The 21,251-nt window shown below is 29.3% G+C and overlaps 1 protein-coding gene across 4 annotated transcripts in view; it reads right to left on the bottom strand.

Moving 5' to 3' along the window:
* LOC107455513 (uncharacterized) overlaps positions 1 to 20,728 on the bottom strand; it is a 193,554-nt gene extending 172,826 nt beyond the window's left edge. For all 4 annotated transcript variants that reach the window (XM_016073134.3, XM_071183114.1, XM_071183112.1 and 1 more), the window contains exon 1: positions 20,515 to 20,728. The gene's annotated coding sequence lies outside the window, so the exon portion shown is untranslated. The remainder of the gene's footprint in view (positions 1 to 20,514) is intronic.
* Positions 20,729 to 21,251: the final 523 nt, after the last annotated feature.

The raw sequence follows: 21,251 nt of genomic DNA, 5'->3' as shown, positions 1-21,251 counted from the left end.
GGGTAATTATTTCCCTTCCAAATAAATCAATAAAGCTACTGAATGTTTTATGGAGTCTGCAAGGATAATGGTTTATGGTACTGAAAAGTATCATCATCCGCATGAAGAAAAAAAAATCATAAAAATGAGCTCCTAAAATATTGTCTGTTGAAGGTTAACTAATAATTTACTTTAAACATAGGGCTAAGCATCTGCAGAATATATGCGGCCATTGAGAAAATGAAAATAATTCAAATAAGGCTGTTTCGAGATTGGCATGCGTGATCACGATTTAATCAGTTTTTAAAATATTGGTTCGTAAAGGACAACCTTAACACTATAAAATTGATTATTAGATCAGCGGTTCCCAATTTTTTTTCCGGCTATGGAACCCTAAATGGCCATCAATCTTTCAGTGGAACTCCGATTTTACACACAAAGTATATAAAGAAAATTGCGAACATATTAATCAATAAAATGCTAATTTATTTGGAAAATACTTATTAAGAGAAATGAAGCTTTTTGATTGTTTTATTATTGTTAATCTCAAATTAAGTCTTAGGTTCAACAATTAAACTCACAGTCCTATAGAAAAATCTAATCTAGTTATGAATTTGTTTTTGGTGTCTATACATAAGCTGAAAATTATAGAAATACGCCAAGTCACGGTTTTCGTTTAAATAAAAACTAAAAATAACTGCAAAATCGTTAAGAATGGCTATTAGGGAAGCACATTTCTTAATTATCGAAATTAGTAAGTTTTTTTTTTAATTTTTATTTGTAAAGCGCAATGGCGAAATACTACTGCAATTTTTTTAAAACTTGTCTTTTTCATAATTAATTCAATAGATTGTTATTGGAAAAATTATATTTTAAAATAAAATAAAAAACTTGTCATTTCTTTTTCATAAGCACTTTACTTTAAATAATTTTTAAAGGTAACCGAAATACAAGGTATTGGATTATTGATTGGATCTAAATGTAATTACAGGTTTCAAAAATGTTAAAAAAAAAAATTTTAAAAAGATTGTTTAAAAAATTCCTAACTATCGGATCCCCTTTAACTTTTCCACGGAACCCCTGGGTTCCGTGGAGCACCATTTGGGAACAGCTGTATTAGATTATTCAGAAGGGCTTGTCTTTATTTGTTACCGCTTTAGCTCTATTTTTTCAAACCTCTCACCCATCAAATTATTTGTGGCTATTACCATCTTGATAACGTTTCAGTTTCATAAAAAGTAAAGCACTTTCACAAAACCCTGATGTTAACCAAGGGATCAAAGGGTAAACAAAACCTATGTCCGTAGAAAGGTTAACTGTTAACTGTACCAGCCAAAACGTATATATTTTGCCGTAATCTTAATCAAAAGAAGCAGCTTTCCAAATTTGGAGAAATTTTGCGTCACACAACGAACAAGCAAAACTCGTAATATAATCCGATTTAACCTCTATGGGTATGCAGATTGAGGTTAATGTTTACATTTAAAACAAAATAGTCAAAAAGCCCCCCCCCCCCCCCACATCACGCGTTGACTATTTCGAGATCAACGGTATTGGTCTCGAATTACCGTTGGTCGAGGTCTGGTGGGTATGATTGTAAAAATGCGGTCAGCAATGCGCAACAGCCGCCTTTATTTCCCAGACAGGCTAGTCATTATCAAAATGAACTGGGTAAGATTCAAGCCGCCACCGGGAATAGAATTTCAGTCATACACAATAAAAGCTCAGTGCAGCAACAACCGGCCATTTCGCCTCGTTTTAGTTATAAACTACACTTTTTCAATTGCAATCCAGCAAACCAAATATAGTTAAAATAAGTTTAAATATTTTAGGCACCAAATGAAATTAATTTTTTAAAGGCTAACCCAGCAGCCGTAATGGGCTCGTCTAAGCTATACCAAATGTAATAAACATTGGATACGCACGTAAACATTGGATAAAAATAATAAAACGATGTTATGAGCTAAATAGGACGTAAAAACAAAACAGTTGTACACAATGACAGCTAAGTGCCTTAAATATTAGACGATTATGGCTTGCACCTGCGCGATTCAAATACTTTTATGTCCAGTGATTAATCACTTCATTGAAAGTAGATTTTAATGGCTTAAAAACCGGAATGGGCTACACGGCGCAAAATGTAAAAGACAATGCAGACTCAAGATAAGGAAATAAAACAGTGTTATTAACTAAATTTAGCACAAAAACAAAATGCAGGGGGTTTCTACTATTCTATCTGCTAGTTTTCAAATTTTTTTTCCGCATTTTTTATGCAAGTTTGTTATATAACACTTCTGGGACATTTTTAATTAATAAAAGCTTTAAAAAAAAGTGAGCCAATTCAGTTAAGGGTAGTGTTCTAAGCATGTTGTTACTCAATCGAAAAAAATTTTAAAAAATTGGTGATTTTTTAAAGATATTTTAATAACCTAGTATTTTTTTTTATTTTTTAAAGTTCATAAATTTATTTTCTTTAACGATTTTCAAACCTGTACTACCAATATAATTTTTTCTTCTAATTAAATCGTAATATAAAGCAGGTGCTCATACTAAAGATTCGAGAGCTATATGACGATTGACCTTATAAAGCTAAATAGTGATAACATAGCGATAACTATATAAACTTACGTCTATATAGACTAATAGTGATAACTATATAGACTTACGTCCCTGTAACTCGCGATTAACTTTATAATTCTTTAAACAGTTATTTAAAAATAAAGTTACTTAATTATCACTTTAGGCGACTCTTGACATAAAAAATAAAATTTATAGTTAGCATAAAGATATTTAGCAGCAAGAAATAGACATTAATAGCAAGAAACAAATTTAAAAACTTAATCAAAAAATTTGGAACAGTACTTGAAAGATGTTCTCATTTATTCATTTTATTTTCTAAAAAATAACTTGAATTAAATAATAAAAATTAACAGCGTTTGGTATCCATCTCGCACTAACGCTAAAGGGAAAAAGTTTTATTTGCCTGGAAGCTTGGAATTAAATTTCCTTTTCTATCCACAATTGTTCCTTTCACAATCGCTGAAACCAATTAAAGGAAACAGATACCAACACAAAAAAAAATTGAGAAAAAAAATCGTAATCAGAACATACGAATGTTATTTATTTCCTCGAATAACGTTTTATACAACTGAGAAGTTATGAAAAAGACAAAAAAGAAAGTCGCAGACTGTTCAGTAACTTAACGTTGAGTGTGTATGACCAGACCACACCCTGAATTGACTCAAAATGCATGCTTAGTTAGAATCGATAACTTTTGGCGCTGCTCACAACCGCTACTGACCATCAAAAAACAGTTCTCATTTAAGATAAGCTGCTTATTAAGCAAATAAATCGTTTCCTTCAGATTGGGAACTAATTAAATCTCACAGTTAAGAACTTCCTGTAATTCTAACTTCAAAAAAATTCACCCGTCCTTGGAAAACTTAATAAAAGCGTCTACTCAATTCATAATTATTATTTGCATGTAATATTTATTTTAGTAGAATTACTCACTTAAATATATTCAGAGTTGTCTGAGAAAATGCAACAAAACTTCATTCGCTAAATATTTTTTAACGAAAAAACTGCCAACCCAATAAGCATTTTTATTTGTTTGCACGTAAAAGTAATTTTTGCACAATTATTGACTTAAAAAAAATCAGATTTATCTGCGAAAATGAAGAACTGTCTACTCATGAAATGTTTTTTCTTTTATTTATTTACATGTCATAATTATTTTGATATAATTATTGACTAAAAAGAGTTATGAACTATACGAGAAAACTGCTTACTCAGTAAACATTTTTTTATGATATGATTTCGTTTTTCCGTGTTTTAGATTTTTTTTTAAATATTTTTAAATGTGTAAGGCTATTTTCAGAAAATATGACGTCAAAATTTCCATTAGATAAAGTTTCATATATTAATATTGCATTCCAAAAAATAATATAAAATTCGCTAAATGTCCATCATTTTGTTAGCGCTATATAAGCTCTGATTATTATTATTTTTTTAGTAATTATATTTTAAGTTAGATAGTACTAAATCCCTCAGTTTACCATAATACCTGAATTTTTTGTTTTATTTTTATTAATTATTTATTTCAATGATTTATTGTAAAAAGTTAAGTTTCGTAAAAATGAATGCTACATTTATATAATGTATTAGTATTTATATAATGTACTATAATTTATTTTTTAATGCTGTAACAATTTTAGTTTTAGTTTTTTAAAAGCTATTTGTAACTAGTGTCCCAAAGCACACGCAAATAAAATTCGAACTTCACGCCGTTTGTGCAAAAAAATATGTTGCCAAAGGTAAGAAAAAAACATCGGGACTACTGATAGTTCAGGGTTATTAAGAATGAGAGGAAGAACAAAGCATTTTTATTATTGGACATTGAATTGAGTTAATGGTCTTATAATTTCCAGTTTTTGTGATCACATTTGCCCGCCCAGATTATATAATTAAGCATTATAAGTCCTTATTTCTTAATTTTAAATAAAAATCTAGAGTTTATGCTAAAAAGCGCATGATCACACACGCTTTGAAAGAGAAAATTGAAGACAGAATCAGCAAAATTAAAGCATATTATGCAAAATGGTCATTGAAAATTCCGAACAAAGAGTACACATGCAGGGCCCGCGCTAAGCATTCGCCACCTAGCCAGATGCGATAAAATCGTAAATTTAGCAAATAAAATTGTTTCGGCGAAAAGTATTGAATAATTTTTCCCACTGGAAAATAAAATATATAAAAAAAAATATTTTTGATTTGCCTTTGGCGAAGACTTTAGAAAATTAGAGAATACTTTTGATATCTGGCTAATAATTTGAAATCCTTGGCGTGGGCCCTTCACATGGATCAGCAAACTTGCAGATACCTTTTTACCGAATATAGATAAACATGCACTGCATACTTTAAGAATAAAAAAAAAATTAATTAAAAACCTGCGCTTTCCATAAAAATTACCTCCTGCATTAATTTTGGGATCTTTGTATTTAAATAAAAAAAATACACTTTATTGTTTTGCTATTCAATTTCTGTACAATATTTCAATTACCTCTAAAGCCAAATCTGACCCTCTTTCTCAATCCACTTTTTTTTTTAATAAATAAATAATTTTCTAAGAACCTTAGCCGAAAAAGAAACTGAATAAATAAATGATAGAACTAAAATTGCATTTTATTCTTATTTAATGCGTTGCAATTTCAACAAACGCCATTAAATATTTTTCCTTTAATACTGTTCTAGATAGTAGCTGTTGCTTTACTCTGTTTCTTGTTGCCTCGACTTTTGTTTCAAGTGTTACTATTTGAAAGGAAAAAAATTTAAAGGATTTTTGTAAAGCTCATTTATGATTGTCATAAAATTTAACGATGTGTTATTTTTCCCTGCATCGGTCCGCTTTCACAAATTAATTTGCATTTTTTGAGTTACTAGATTTCCATTTTTCTATTGCTAGCTACTTTTTCTGGAGGGGATTTTAATTTCGCTCAAACTCTTTATACAATTAAGAGATAAAACGTTAAAAAAAATGCATTGCGTTGAGAAAAGTTATGTTCTTTATAGAATTTAATTCATAAGAATTTCTATTAAAACGATTGTTGGGCCTTAAATTATTTCAACTATTTCTGTGGCTGTATTTAATTTCATTAAGTTTTAAAAATTTATTCTTTTAAAGGAATTTTCAGATTAATACTTCTTGAAAAGCATTACATTTTATTAAATTAATTTATAAATATTTTTGTTTTATTTAGCAATTTCTTTTTATTGTACATTTTCAGCGTCGTTTCTGTTTCTAATAATATTGTTAATCCGAATTCATAAATTCTTTAAATAAAGGAGCTTTAAATAATAATATTAATTCAATTTAAATTACTGAAGTGCAGTTAGTAGAAAGTGAATATTATCTTTCATAATTTATTTATCACTCCAAAGTTTTTTAATTAAATTACGGATCATGAAATTTTACTCGGAAACTTTCGATGAATAAACACACTATTTTTCGTGACGAATTCAGACTGACCATTTACAGGTAGAAAAAAAAATTTCAACCACAACTTGGAAAACAGAACACCTACAGATTGAAAACTTCATCCCTTAAATGTTTTAAAACAGCAAGAGAAAAAAAAATTGAAATATCGGATACCTCAAGAACAAATTATTCTTGATGCCCTCCAACTCATATTAGACCATTGCAGCGTAGATATAACTGGCCGGGATGATCTGATTGGTAGAACGTTGGGCTCATGCTCGTGAGTACGAAACCCTCCGGCCGAAGAATCCCATTACATTAAATGGTGATTGGACACGTTAAATCTATCCGAGTCACAAAGTCCTTCAAATTCCCATAACAAATCAATACCTCCGAGGTGTACTGAATTGGAGATAGATCGTTCTATGGTTCAGGACAAAATTACGATCTGTGGTTGTATGAATGAAGTATGATGGAGTCCTCCCAGTAAAACGGTATGTGACTGAAGTCGTTTTCTTGGCCATAGTTGGCGCCACTGAAAAAACAAGAAGCGCACCCTCTGCCTTAAAAAATTCGCTTGATTTCAAGCGGGCTTGCGGGTATTTGCAAGTGGCATGAGTAACAACAACAGATATAACTAATATAATAGTACGGTGATGTCCTGGATCAGGCGTTCCCAGTTTATGCGGTAGATTAAAACTATTTCACTTCAGGCAATGAAGAGCTGGGCTTTTAGAACGGTCAAATAACTAAATTTATTAAATTATATAAAAAAATTTAAGAAATTGCCAATTTGGCGATATTTTTCCACCTAGATTCTGGAATATCTAAATGAAAATTATCAAAATCAATGACATATTCTCATTTTTTGCAACCTTTTTAGCCCGGATAATAAATCATTAGGAGTAAGTTTTTAAAAATTAAAAAATTAAACCACAAACGCTTTTCATTTTCTCAAACTGTGGTTTTTCTCCATGTTGACGTTTTGCGCCATTTTCAAACATAAAAGGTGCTGGCTAAAGCTAGCCTAAACTTGACCTAACAGTTATAAGTAACTATTGCAAACTCACAGCAGTTATGAAAATATATTATTTGCACAAAAACATCTTTTTTATAGATAGAAGCCTCCGAAAAACGCCCTTAAAAAAATACGAGTAATTGGTACACTCTCATTGCACTTTGCCCTTTAAGAGAACATGAAAAGAAAACAGTTGTTGCAAGATAGTCCCTAATATAACTCTCGTTTCTACTCGGTTTACAGGGATCTTTCTTACAATTCTAGAGATAGAGATATTTACTCATTTTCGGAGGCGTGCTGGTTTCCCATTTCTTTGCACGCTATTGCGTCCCATTTCTCTCTCTATGTTACAGCGTTATTATCAATCTCTTCCTCACTTGAACGTTATAGGGTGGTAGATGAAGACAAAAATGCCATTTTTTTTCTTCGTATTGTTTATTTCTCTCTGAAAATTGAATCAATTTTAAAAAAAAAATATAGATATTTTGTTCCTGGGGATTTGGAATGAAAAATTTTTGTTTTACACATATCTCATCATTTTTATTTAGAAAAGGAACTGAGGCGGATCAGAAAAAGAAAACCACATAAAATTGATCGTTCCCTAATGAAATTTTGTTTTATTTATTGATAGTTTTATGCTTTGATATGTTATTTAAAACATAGTTTTTCAATGTTTACTTACTAAATATTTTCTTTATTTAGATGAAATAATTATTTCATTACAATTCTTGAATAAACATTTCTTTATCTTTAAACTGGCGTTTCTTTAAGTTGGTCTCCAGCTCGGCAGTAAGGCAATCTGTTTGTTATGGGAAGAGGAATGGTAGAAGAACGAACCATTTTTATTTCAGTCCTGAACAAATAATTTGTTTATCTTTTTTAGTATTTAAACAAGTAAATAATAAAGCCTTGTAAATTTTTGTTAGCAACATTTTAGACTTGACTCCAGATCCACCCGCCAATGGTCGAAAATCCAAATACGTCAGATAAAAGACACGTTCATTCAGAAAAAGTACATTTTAGCAACTACACTAACGGGAAAAAATCCCATCACCAAGGAGTTGTGCTGTTGTTGTTCTTGTCTTGTCCAGTAGTGCAAGGAAAATTAAATTTGTCCAAAAGTATCTATAACAGTTTTGGCCACATCAATAATCTCTAAGGAATAGAGGAGTTGCTGCGGGGGATCCAGATGGATCCTGAGGAGCTTCGCCAGTATGCCTGGGCAATCAAAGACATACTGGTCGGGAGAGAGTTCGGTGTCGATGCAGTGAGGACAGCTTCTGTAGCTTCGATGGCCATCGGGAGATATTTTCATTCCCTTCAAGTGTTTAGTCCTTAATCTAGCTATGGTTGTGGAAATGGCTCGATCACAGTTTAGGGCAGGGATGGAGTGCTTCAGAGAGGTGTTAGAAAGTAGTCTGCGGCTGGCTATCGAATCAGCATCAGTTAGGGTCAGGCTGTTGGAAAGTTGGAGTCATCTCGGCCTCCTTGGCCAGGATATCAGCTTTCTCATAACCATCGATATCGACGTGTGCTGGTATCCATTGAAGGATACAAGTTCTTTGGGTCATGGTTATTTCGTTTAAGAGCAGGATGATATCTTGGGTGAGTTGGGAATCTCCTCTTAAAATGGCCTGGAGGGCAGAGTGAGTCCGAGAATAACAAAAATCCATTAGAATTTTGGATTGCCTTGGAGTAGTAGAGGTTCAAAGCCTCCTTTAGCTAGATGAACTAATTTGGTAGGCTTTTTAATACAACTAAAACATAATGTCTATTCAAATTTCGCGCTTGGAGCAAAAGTTTGGTGCTAGTGACGCCACCGTGAACATGCAAATCAGAGTTACTTTAAAATAGGTGTTCTACAGTTCGTAACGATTATTTTTCGTTAAATTTTGCATAATGAGTTGTTGTTAGTCAAGAATGCCTTTAAGAAGACGAAGAAGCCATTATGAATAGCTAACTGACTTTGAACGTGGTCGTGGGATAAGGCTGTGAGAAGGTGGATTTTCTTTCCGCGTTATTGCAGAAAGACTAGGGGAGAAATGTATCATTAAATAACTCATATACTAATATAATATATAATTATATCTAAAATAACTAATATGAATTTAAAACTTTTTAATCAGCCGTAAATTTTATAAAATACTCCTAAATGAATTATTAGTTGAAATTAAAAGAAACAAAGGATTTGGGCTGCGTTACATTGCGTTTATTTCTAATTAAACAAGCATTTCATTTCTTCTTTTTTTTTTACATCAGAGTTGAGCTTTTGAAGAAAAAAACATGTTTACGACATGTAAATCGTCAAAAACTTATGCTGATAATCAAGAAATCATAATATGTGTAATATTTTCTTACCGTGTATTTAAAACATTAAATTAATAAATAAACAAATACAAATATATTATATGAATATATGCTAAATACTATTTTGTAAATACACGGTAAACAATAAAACATATTTATGTTTAATACGGTAAACAATAATTAATTTAAAGTAGAATTTATAGTTTGAGTCCATAAATACGATTTTTTTTTAGAATTTTAACACAAGATTTTTATTAAAACCGACAAAAACTAACACACAACCCTCTTCTATGTCAATTCCACTAACAAAAAACAGTAAGCATTCAAAAAAACATGACATATTCCTTGATTCCATACACCCACAAAAAATTTTAATGACGTTTTCAACTTCCCTTTTTACTTATTTTAAATTAAAAATGTTACAAAGCATATAACTTCCCAACTACTTAGCACTCTAAGCTCATACTTAAAGTTTTGTTGTCGAAACAGTTGTTATTCGAACATTACATACAAGCAAACTCATTAGTTAACAATTTGGTAGACTTTTCTATTTTTGGAAAGAATATTTTTTTTAGCACTCATCAGTTTCTTTCAGATAAAATTGTTTGACAAAGTCTCATTACGGTGCTTTTACGTCATTATATGTTCTGTCAAATCAGCATCCCCCCACTTAGTGTTTCCTGAAACTTTACTCTTCAAAAAAGAAGAAAACGTTTTGAAATGCAATATTAAAATTTAAGGACACAATCAACTTCATTGTCTCAGAAAAATTCTTCATTAAATCGTAAATAAATATTTCACTGTTTGCTTAATTGAAATTAAATTATTAAACCAAGTGGAAAACGTTAATTATTATTGAAACGGAAAACTATCTGAATAATGTTAAGCTAGAAGAGCTATACATTTTTGTTTATCTTATCGTTCTTATATTTTATTTACATAAATATTTAAAAGATTCAGCAATTATACTTAAAACTATTTAATAAAAATGCTTTTTTATAAGGTCGGCACAAATATTTAAGTATTCATATCTAGTGCTAACCAGGGTTGGAAAAAAAAAAAACTGCTGCTAGCCTCCCCCCAAATTTTCCGGTTTAAATTGGGTTCTTTCGTTAATTAAAAAACAGAAGGTTAAATAATATTTACGACCTCAATAAAAAGTAATTAAATTATTAAAAAGTACTTAGCAAAAACTTTTTCAAACATTAATATTTTTTTATAAACAATAAAATATCCATTTACATTCCAATGCAAATATGATTTTTGAAAAAATAACTGAGTATTCCAAATATGATTTCACATTACTTTAAAATTACATTTAACATGCAAATAAAAATCCCCTTTGCTTGTCAATATGTATGAAAATGTCATACTTCAGCGATATATATATTAAGTAATAATTAATTTTATACAATAAGTTTACATATTAAGTTTACTGACTAGTGTTTATAAAACTAATGTTTATATAATAATTATATATTTACCGCTAACAGGACTAAATATTCTAAATGACCCTTCGTTAATCTACTTGCTGTGCAAGTGGCTCTTCTACTCAAAAAGGTTGTGCACCCCTAACATTATAAGTATCATTTTCTTTAGAAAATGAACATTACTTTTTTTTTCAATTAAATTTATACAAATTTTAACAGAAAGGAGCAGAAAAATTCAAGGTAATATAACTTTTTAATTAACTGGGAACTAGAAGGTTCCGTACATAGTTAACTGCACTCAACAACCTTAGTGGTTGCCACGAAGTTTCTCTTGAAAGTAGAATTAAAAAAATAAAAAAATAAACAATTATTTTGTTCAAAAAATATTATACTTCTAAAATTATTATAATTCTGTGAAAATGCATTTTGCTAAGGCTATTTTTCAAAGGCATCGTCGTCTTTGAAAAAGATGCTTTTTTGAAAATATGCTATTTTCATAACTGCTGCCAGGTAAGCTTAATCTATCTATAGCCAGCACTCTCTATGCTTTTTCTGAGAATAGCGCAATACATCAATATGAAGAAAAGCCTTAGTGACCAATGCCGCATTATCTAGGCTCATAAAAATTTGCAAAAACTGAGAATAAGGCAGTGATTTTGATAATTTTCATCTAAGGGGTAAATGTTGCCAAATTGACGATTTTTAAAAAAGTTTAATAACATTTAAGTTATTTGTCTGTTCTAAAGCCCAGATAATTCTTCACGGAATGATGATATATAATGTTTAAAATTATAGCTTTGCTTCAAGTGTAAAGCACTTAAACTGCTGCTTTTTTTCTTCTTTTCTTAGTCAAAAAAGTTTCGAAAAACCACATTAATATGTTATTCGGAACGAAATTTACTGATACCTAGATTTGAAAAATAATAAACAGTAAATACTTTAACAAATTAAAATTAGGACTACAGCACTATAAGAATCAATAAAAGAACAATAAGAATATGGCACTATAAGAGTCAATATATAACAAATAATTTTACAATATATAACGATAACTTTATATTATATAATAGTTCAAATTGGTATTGAAAACTACTGAGTCCTTTATATTTTTATAAATTTCGATATAAATATTAAAATTTATATCAAGCAACATCTCTCACTTTTTTTTTTTTTTTTAAACTTTTGACTTCAAACAATGGATTAAGATATTATTTGAAGCAAAAAAGTGGAGAAAAAAATTGCGAAAAAGCACTTAAAATTGTAGTACCTTTCGGACAAATTAGAATTTCGAAAAATATTCACGTTAAGTTCATAAATAAAAATGGCCCTTTCCAGCAAGTAAAATTTCAATTATTTAGCCACGATACATTTTTACAAGTTTAACAGTTTATTCCGGAACTTGTAATTGAACATTAAATTTTTTTTATTCCATCGTATTCCCTATACTTTCTACACACCAACCTAATTTCAAGTTTCTAAGTTTTACAAAATTTAACGCCAAAATGAACGGTCAAAACAGCAGCGAATAAATATTTAATATCAGTTAAGATTTTCTAATACAGAGAGAAGTAATATTAGAAAAGAATGGTTTAATGATTGGTTGAATAAATATAATAAAAAATAATGGTAATATTTGAATGAAGAAAAGGTTTGAAAATGTCAAAAGTGCTGCATGCATATACGTATACGAAAGAGAAGTATTTAGGAATGACTAAGTGCTTATAATGCAGCATTAAAGCTCTTAGTCATTCCTAAGTCTTTCCATCCATAAAGCACCTAGTATTCCTATTTTATAAATACATAACGTTCATTGACAATATTTTATATAAATTTCGAACTTTTTTTAATTGTTCTTTTTCATAAATATTGTAGGATGACCTGGGGTAATTCCTGATCAAAAAACGCAAATATCTATTTTGTGAAAAAACTATTCAAAATAGAATTTTAATATTTACTGGAAGTTTGAGGCTATATGAGATGAGTCCAATGCCACCTTCTTTTGTTTGAAAATCTAATTAGAATTTAAAAGATTTTAAATTTTTAGTGATCAGGAATTACCCCTGGTCTTGATCCTTTCTGGGGTAAATACTGATCACCAGTTTTTATTGTAAAGGGGCTGTTTAAAAATAATTATATAATGGTAATTAACAAATGAGACATCAAGATCAAACAAATAAACCCAAAAGATATTTTTAAGCAGCTAATAAAACGATTTAGTTAAAAGCAAGAAGAACGATTAACACTTTAAATTTTCAAAAATCTTTGCATCCTGCCATACATTTCAGACAATCAGCCAACTCATTCTCATGTTCTTCTGAATAGTTCCCACATGGGTTACTTTTGCTGGATTTTTTAACTTCATTAAGGGAAAGTGTAAAGTTAAGTAAGGTATGTCAACAGCTCTGGCAGCAGCTCTCACACATAAATTTTCATTTTCAATCATTAAAAGAAATTCACTAATTTTGTTTTCTAGAAGCTTAGTATCCTTTTTAGGCTTATAATTTCTCACCATATTTGTACTAGGCTAATTTATAAACTTAAAAATTATTCTAACAATTATACAAAGCTAATTTATAAACTTAAAAATTATTTTAACAATTATACTAAGCTAATTTATAAACTTAAAAATTATTCTAACGATGTACACACATAAAATTAAGATAGAAGCAAGGTAAGACAAACCAGAAATGGTGCAAATCAGAATACAGTCTTGTATACAGTTAAAAACAAATTTTGTGATGACAGTTAAAATATATTTTATAGTTGTTCCACTTAATAAATATGAACTGTTATTTAAGAAAAGACAATTAGGTATTTATAAGCTATTTTATATACTATTTATAAGAAGAAATGACAATGATCAGGAATTACCCCAGTGATCAATAATTACCCCATCTGTAGGGGGCAACATTTGATATAGTTTCCTATAATCAATTATAATGTTTACAGTAGATGTGAAACAATTAAACAAAAGCTTACACTATTTTTATATCAAAGAAAAAGAAAGTAACTCAAAATATTTATTATTAAGAGAAGGAGGGGGATCTTTGCAGAAATGTGCACATTTTGAAACCCATCTTTGAAATGGAAAATACAGAAAGCAGTTTAAAAGATACTTATTTTGTTAGATTAAACAAAAAATTATTAAGTAAATGTAGTTATACTTTAGTAAAGTGTACAAGTATTCTTTTCCATGTCTTAAATTTTAAAAAAAAATATTTTTTTTTAAAATAAAACTTAGGTGATCATTATCTACCCCAGAAACAGAGTGATCATGAATTACCCTGGGTCACCCTACTTTGTAAATAAATCATAAATAAAAACATAATGTTAAAATTCAGTAAAAATTCCAAAAATAAACTGTAAATAAAATCATTCCGTTCTATAAATATTCAACTACATTATTTCACTATTTTCTGTACATGGAGTTGGTATTTTATATAGGTAAGCAATTCTGATCTGAGAGACATTGCGACGTAAATTTAAATTTGCGATATCAATTTATTTTACCTAAAAATTACATACTAATGTTTATTTATAGCAAAACCGAGTCACATTAGCAATTAAATTCAAAATTGCAAAGATTAAGGGCTATTTTTTCATTTGATTACATTTAAAGGAAAAGCATTTATATAATTAATAGAATTAAAAAAAATTCCTTTAAAAAAATCGTTTGGTTAACTACCCAACCAGGGTAACAAAAACATTCTAAAAAATTTTAGCAAAATTATTTAAGATATTATGCTACGCAGAATTAGATATGTTTATACAGTTCTATGACAAATATATGATTTCGTTATAAGAATCAGCGATGTAGCAGTTAAAAAGACCATACAACACGCCGCTTTCGGTTAGAAGAAACCTGTTTCCTCTGACATAATTACTTATAAAGTTTAAAACAGCAATCCAGTTTAAATCTAAGTATTCATTTTCAAGCGCTTTAATACAAATTAAAAATTTAATAAAAACTAAAAAATTACAAGGTAAGTAAAAATTAGTTTAAAGTTTAAGGCTAACATAAAACTTTAAACCAATATAAACTCTACTTTCAATTCTTTACATTAAAGAGTAGAGCAAAACCTAATTACATAATTATTTTTAAAAAAATATTGAAATATCAATTAAATTAACAAGTCACATTCTAATCATATTCACTACTACAAATCACATAATGAATTTTCTTATCAAATACCAATAAGAATGAATACTCAAACTCTTAGATAACATGATTATAAATTTTAAAATTTTGATCATTTACTAAAATAGAAGATCTTAAAAAAGTTACGTATTTAAAATAGTACGAGTGGACACCTCTTTACTTTTTTCTAGTACTGTATTACAAACTTTGATTTATTCCAGTTTCTACCACAGAAGTATTGAACATAAAATTAAAAATCAGAGAATTTTTAAACCTATTAACAAGACTGCTCTTATTTAGCTTGTGCACAAGAACCAGAAGTGACTAATACCAAACATCAAATACTAGTGTCCAGATAGAACTAGTACCTAGATTCTGAGGACTAGGGAAAAAAATCAATAAAAATGACTTTACTTTCTAGATCCTGTAGATAAAATACATAGTTAAATCAAACTTTGAGGCTACAGCAAGTTTGGCTGGCTCAAAATTTCATTCCTTCCATTATACTGGAGAACAATAAACCAATATTTCAGCTGAAATTTTCCTTTACATAATTTACAAAATAAAATTATTTTTGTTTTATTATCTTCCTTTCAATAATTAACATTGGTCTTTTCCTTCTTTTTCATGATAAATTTATCTAATCAAAATTTAATTAATGGAGATATCTTAGTTTTATTAACCATGTTTGAGCCCTTCGGAAACACAAGCACTTAAGTTATTGCTCCCTCCCCCCTGCCTCATGCTTTTAATAATTAAAAATGCTTTTAATAGTATAACTCAGCAACTCTGAGAAAATGGTAAAAAGGAGCCAGTATTTCTAAAAATTTCCAAAAATGCCCTAAAATTAAAAAGAAAAACAAAATTTAAAAAATGCCCTAGAATGAAAAAAAAAAATATCCAAAAGATTACTAATTAAATTTTAAAAAATTATCTTAAAAGGCAAAAAGAGTCCAAAAATGCAATTATCATTAAAATTCTGGCCTAAATTAACAATGTAAAAAAAAAATGAAACAATGCTAGAAACTGAGTCTGGCACAAAAGCAAGGATCACTTGGAAATTAGGGAGAAAAAACCAGTCCTGACCACTGCCTATTATAAAAGAAGTTCAACCATCTGAGGGTATTTTCATGTCATGTAAACTACCATTGTAGATTCTCCACAACAATCAATTTCAAATAACCAACAAAATTTTCGAACTGTTTAATAAGTGGCAGAAAAAGTGTGGAAATGTTCACACCAGGGTTGGGGTTTTGGACGTCCTAAACTGGTTTTGGACAGGACACATGGGTTTTACTGTCTTAATCTGGGTAAAACTGTCCTAAAGTGGGTAAAACTGTCCTAAACTGGGTAAAACTGTCTNGGATGAAACTAACATAAAGCCAAGCCTGATAGTAGTGAAAAAGAAAGAGCAAATTAGGAGTTGAAGAATATTAATCATAATAAAAAAAAAATTCATCAAAATTTAATTAACACAATGGAGATGTCTTAATTTTATTAACCCTGTTCGAGCAATCTGGAAACACAGGCCCTAAATTTGTTGCCCCTTCCCCTCTGCCCTATGTATGGGTATCAGTTCTCGTCAACACCTATTTTCACATACAGAAAATTAATGGAGTGGGCAGAAATATATCTATTGAAAATCACACACTTATGTAAGTAGGTTATTACTCGCCAAATCCTTAGATCGCCAAAGACGAAAAGAGTCTCAATATGGAAAACCGATCTACCTCGTTCTCAAGGAACATTGATTCGCTTTACCTTTTGTGAGAGAGTATAAATTAGGAAGTATACAATACGAAAACCTTAGCTTTGGGAATGGTTTTTTCCTTACCGATAACAAGGATATGTACTGACCAGTATGGTTACTGAAGTTTTCAAGCTAAAATAGCATAAAAGATGACTGAGATAATTTTGGGAAAAAGATATAAAGCCTGTGAAACTATAAGAACTTTAAGCATTATGTTGCATGGAACATAGTAAAAGAAACGAAATTTTGTTGCAGGAGAACTCCCGGCTTAAAGCCTTTTTAAAGCCGAAATTATTTTCACAACGTTCATTTGTAAAAGTGGAACTTTAAAAAAAAAATTATGAATAAAATATAGTAGTAGTTTTTGTTAGGTAGTTTTTAAATTGACCACTAAGTTTGTTACAATTGGGAAGATTTTTAGATTGGTCACCAAGTTTTAACAACTATGCAGCAACAAACACGAGGATTACACACACACACATATATTTATATATCATAGAAGGTAACAGACTTGAAGATTACAATTCGTAGCCACTTTCACAGAAGCCATCAAATATATGGAGACATTCATATATTTTAACAAATACAAGATAGGGGCAGTGGCCATTTGGCAATTGCAGGTGAAATAAACAGGTATCAATATGCAGGGTTCATAATTAGTGGTCGTTAATCTTATTTTGAAGCAAATAATTTTAATTTGATGATCATAATTTTGCTCAAAATTGTCACCTTTTGAGGATAAACTTAAATTTATAAATAATGATTTTGCTACCCTATTTCTTTAGTCTGTTGACATTTTTCCTAAATCATTTACAAAAATTTCTGTTTCATGGTCGTAATAATTGGAACATTCCCAGGATTTGAAATTAACTGTGGTCTATTTGTTCCAGACCACCAAATTTTCACTCGAACCACCATAAAATAATAATCAATGGTCCTCAAAACCAAAAAAGCATGCAATCCTTTTTAAAAGGGTAGTATATTATTTTCATTTTATGATTTTTAGTTTCTTGTTGACACAAAATAATGTATTTCATCATAATTATGACATTGCACATTCTCTGTACTATAAGTTTTCATTTTAATTAATTTCATTAACTTTTTTCTAAAAAAAGGGTCCAAAGGGATAAATGGTCCAGTGAAAATGAGTACATATAAGTAATATCTTATGAGTACTGACTGGTCATTAGGACAAGTGACAGCATTTTCTTACTTTTTACCCCATATTTTTTACTATAACAATCTACTGTTTTGTTTTTACCCACAGATGTGCATGTGGATTTATATCCTTGTGCTTTACTCAGTTAACTCAGTAACATTACTCATTAAACTCAGTTTTATTGTAGGACTCTGATGCTTTACAGCATTAGTCTCCCTCCCGGTCCGCAGATCAAATTGTCCCGGGCCACTCAAGGAACATTAAATTATTTCTATTTTACTTAATATGGTCTATTTTTCTCGGGTTTGTACAGTTTTCCATTGATGAGAAGTTACCTAAAGCAGCACAAAAATCACACTTACAATAATTGTATTCATGTCCAGATATGTTCAAATACAATTAAACTTAAATTATTAAATCAAAAATTATAAACAATCAATGTCCTTCTCCCCTTCAGCACACCATGATAAAATTATCAAACGTTGACCGGTCCATGGCGATAAAAAGATTGGTACTGCTTTGCAGCACGGATAACTAATATTTCTTATTCACATTATTAAATAGAAAAACAGTGTTTAAGAAACTGTTGTTGTTGTGGCTTATCCTCCAAATGTCTGACAAGGTCCATCAGACCATTCACCCTAAGGAAATAGAGGACCAGAAGAGGGTAATAGTACCTATATGTCCACTCTGGAAAGTCCCAAAGAGTCCAGGATGATATAAGTGTTTAAGAAATGAAGTTAAGTAGCTCGACAATTTAAGGACAATATATAAATACGAAAGAATCAAAAAGTTAATGAAATAAAGATCAAAAAGTAATTATAAAGAACACTCATTGTGAAATACATTAAGATCAGCACTTCATTTTAATTTTCAGTTAGTTATATTTTCCTATTCGATTTTAAATAGTGCAGTTAAAACATTAATAAATAGGAGGCAAAATACAATTATTAAAACTTATTTCATTAATAAAACTTAATATGTAGTTTAAATAATAATATAAGCATACATAAATTAATACTATAAATAAACACAAAATAAAACAAAAAAACAAAATAAAAAAATAGCATTTAGAGCAACTTACGATTCCTTCTCTCTCTTTAAAGTAAAAATAAATAATAATAATAAAATAAAACTTAAATATATGAAACAAATCTCGAGAAGTAAAAAAGAAAACAGTAGGAATTTTTTTTAATTGCAAAATGGGAATATTTTCATGTTGGTACCTGTTTGTGCCAACAACAATCACCCATGGAGCCAAAAGATTTTTTGTGAATGCAAAGAAATTTTAAAAGATATGAAGTATCTTGCCAGGGGATGGCTACGAGTTACTTCCGTCAAGTTTGTCAGATTCTCTGATGTCCTTTTTTTTCTTTCATATTCTACCAGTGGCTCCATAGCTTGGCTAGTATTTTGGTACGAGTACCAAAAAGGAAATGTTCTCCAAATAACAGTATAATTTTTAATATAAATTTTTTCACCTATTTTTGTTACACCAGCAATAAATCTAACAAAACGGCAATAAAATAAATTTCAGACCGGTACTAAGACACTCTAAATTTCTAATGAGAAGGAAATAAAAAGTTTGAAAAGCAAAAAGGTATAAAAATCTACATAAATTACTCTATTAAAGAAATATACCCCATATTTCTAGTATTTAACATTGTTGTTTCTTAAACATTAGTCATTTATAATGATCAATATATAATTAGTAATATGACTGTTCACATTTAGATAATTAAATTTATTATCATATGTTCAGAAAATAATAAGGAAAGCAGCAAATATAAATCAAGTAGGTATCACTAAGAAAATAAAAAAAAATTTACTTTTTTGATTGTTATAAAATGTTTCCTCCTTAAAATTAAAGACTTTATACATTTTTGCTGCATCATTATTAAAACTACAAGATAAGCTTGACATATATTTAGATTAATAATTAAACAACTATAAAATAAAGCTAAACTTATTTGATTGTCAACAAAAAATAGAAATAATAATAAGTGAAGTAGAGAGTAAATAAAATCAAAAATCAATAAGTAAATAAAAACATTGAAGTTTCTACAACTGTAATGAATTGATTTACTCTTAAAATTTACGATTTAATTCATTTCGCTACATCAATAAAGCAAACAAAAAATTTAGCTTTACTTATTTACTTAACTAAGCTTGCTTTACTTACAACCAGAATATTTGTATAAGAATCAATAATTTGTAATACGATCGAAATAAGGAAAACAATTTCTGAAGAAACCAAATGCATATTTTATGAAATAATGAATATTTCCAAAAGATCGAAAACTAAGCTGTTTTTATACGTATGAATGCAATTAGCTATCACCTGTCAAACTTGTGTTTACAGTTAATTCCTTAAGAAAGTGAGAAATTTCTCTCCAGAATAAGAAGAATTCTTTTTAAAAAATAGGAAATAAAAATATTCTACATTTTTATAACACAATTACAAAAAGAGTTTAATTTAAAATAGAATCGAAGAACAATAATCAATTAGTAAAGAACAAACACATGGTAAATAATTTTAAGGTCACACACATCTCAAAATCAATAAATTACTAGGCACATCGTACGCCAATAATCAAAATTATAACAGTTATCACTATTTCAACCTCGAAAATTCTAATCCCTACATTAATTAAATAAAAAATCCCTTTTTAAGAAACAGAAACTAAACTTTAGGCGATAGATTATCGCATATTGTAGAATGGAGCTGACGATAAATATATGATTCATTGACTTACCGGAATATCTTGTTCTTACAAAGCGACTGGAAAGTCAACCGAGGAAGGAAATAACACTGAGCACCAAAATTACCAACATTTGTTATGTCACTACTGTTTATCTATAAAAATTTAAATCACAGCACGTAAAAATGTCTGTCGCCCATATACTTTTTAATCTCGAAACCATTTCATAAAAAATAAAGCAAATTAAAATCATAGACAATATGAATACATTGAGTAGAGAAACTATTTGCTCTTCTCATTTTTGCTACTACTTTGATAGATGTCAGGACAATCGGTAAAGATGCTCTTCCGATTTTCCTCAACGCTTTGATAGATGTCAGGGCGATCAATGTTAGGTCGAGAAGTTCAGATATACGCGCAATTTTTCTTCGTTTATTAAAATAAACTTCGTTTCAGAAAATTAATGTAAAACAAACCTAGAGGTTGGGGGTTCATTCCCAAACAATATCATTTCTTTTTTTTAAATAGTTTAATCCTTTTACCATAGATATGTCCTTTTTTTTTCAAAGTTTATTAGGTAAGAAATTTGAATGACATTTTGTCCTTTTAAAAATTTAAATTTCAATTATTTTCTTACATGAGAAGAAAAGTTCTACTCCAACATATAAGAGCTTTTTATGATCAATATAAGAGTGGATTGTACGAGAAAGGATTAAAATCCTTGTTAAAGAGAACGGATAGCACAAATTAGAGAAGAACAGTGCAGGCATATATATAGAGAATTACGGTGG

Source organism: Parasteatoda tepidariorum, chromosome 7, assembly GCF_043381705.1.
Source record: "Parasteatoda tepidariorum isolate YZ-2023 chromosome 7, CAS_Ptep_4.0, whole genome shotgun sequence".
NCBI lineage: Eukaryota > Metazoa > Arthropoda > Arachnida > Araneae > Theridiidae > Parasteatoda > Parasteatoda tepidariorum.
The sequence above is the reverse complement of the archived record's forward strand: the minus strand, read 5'-3'. Positions and strand labels throughout refer to the sequence as shown.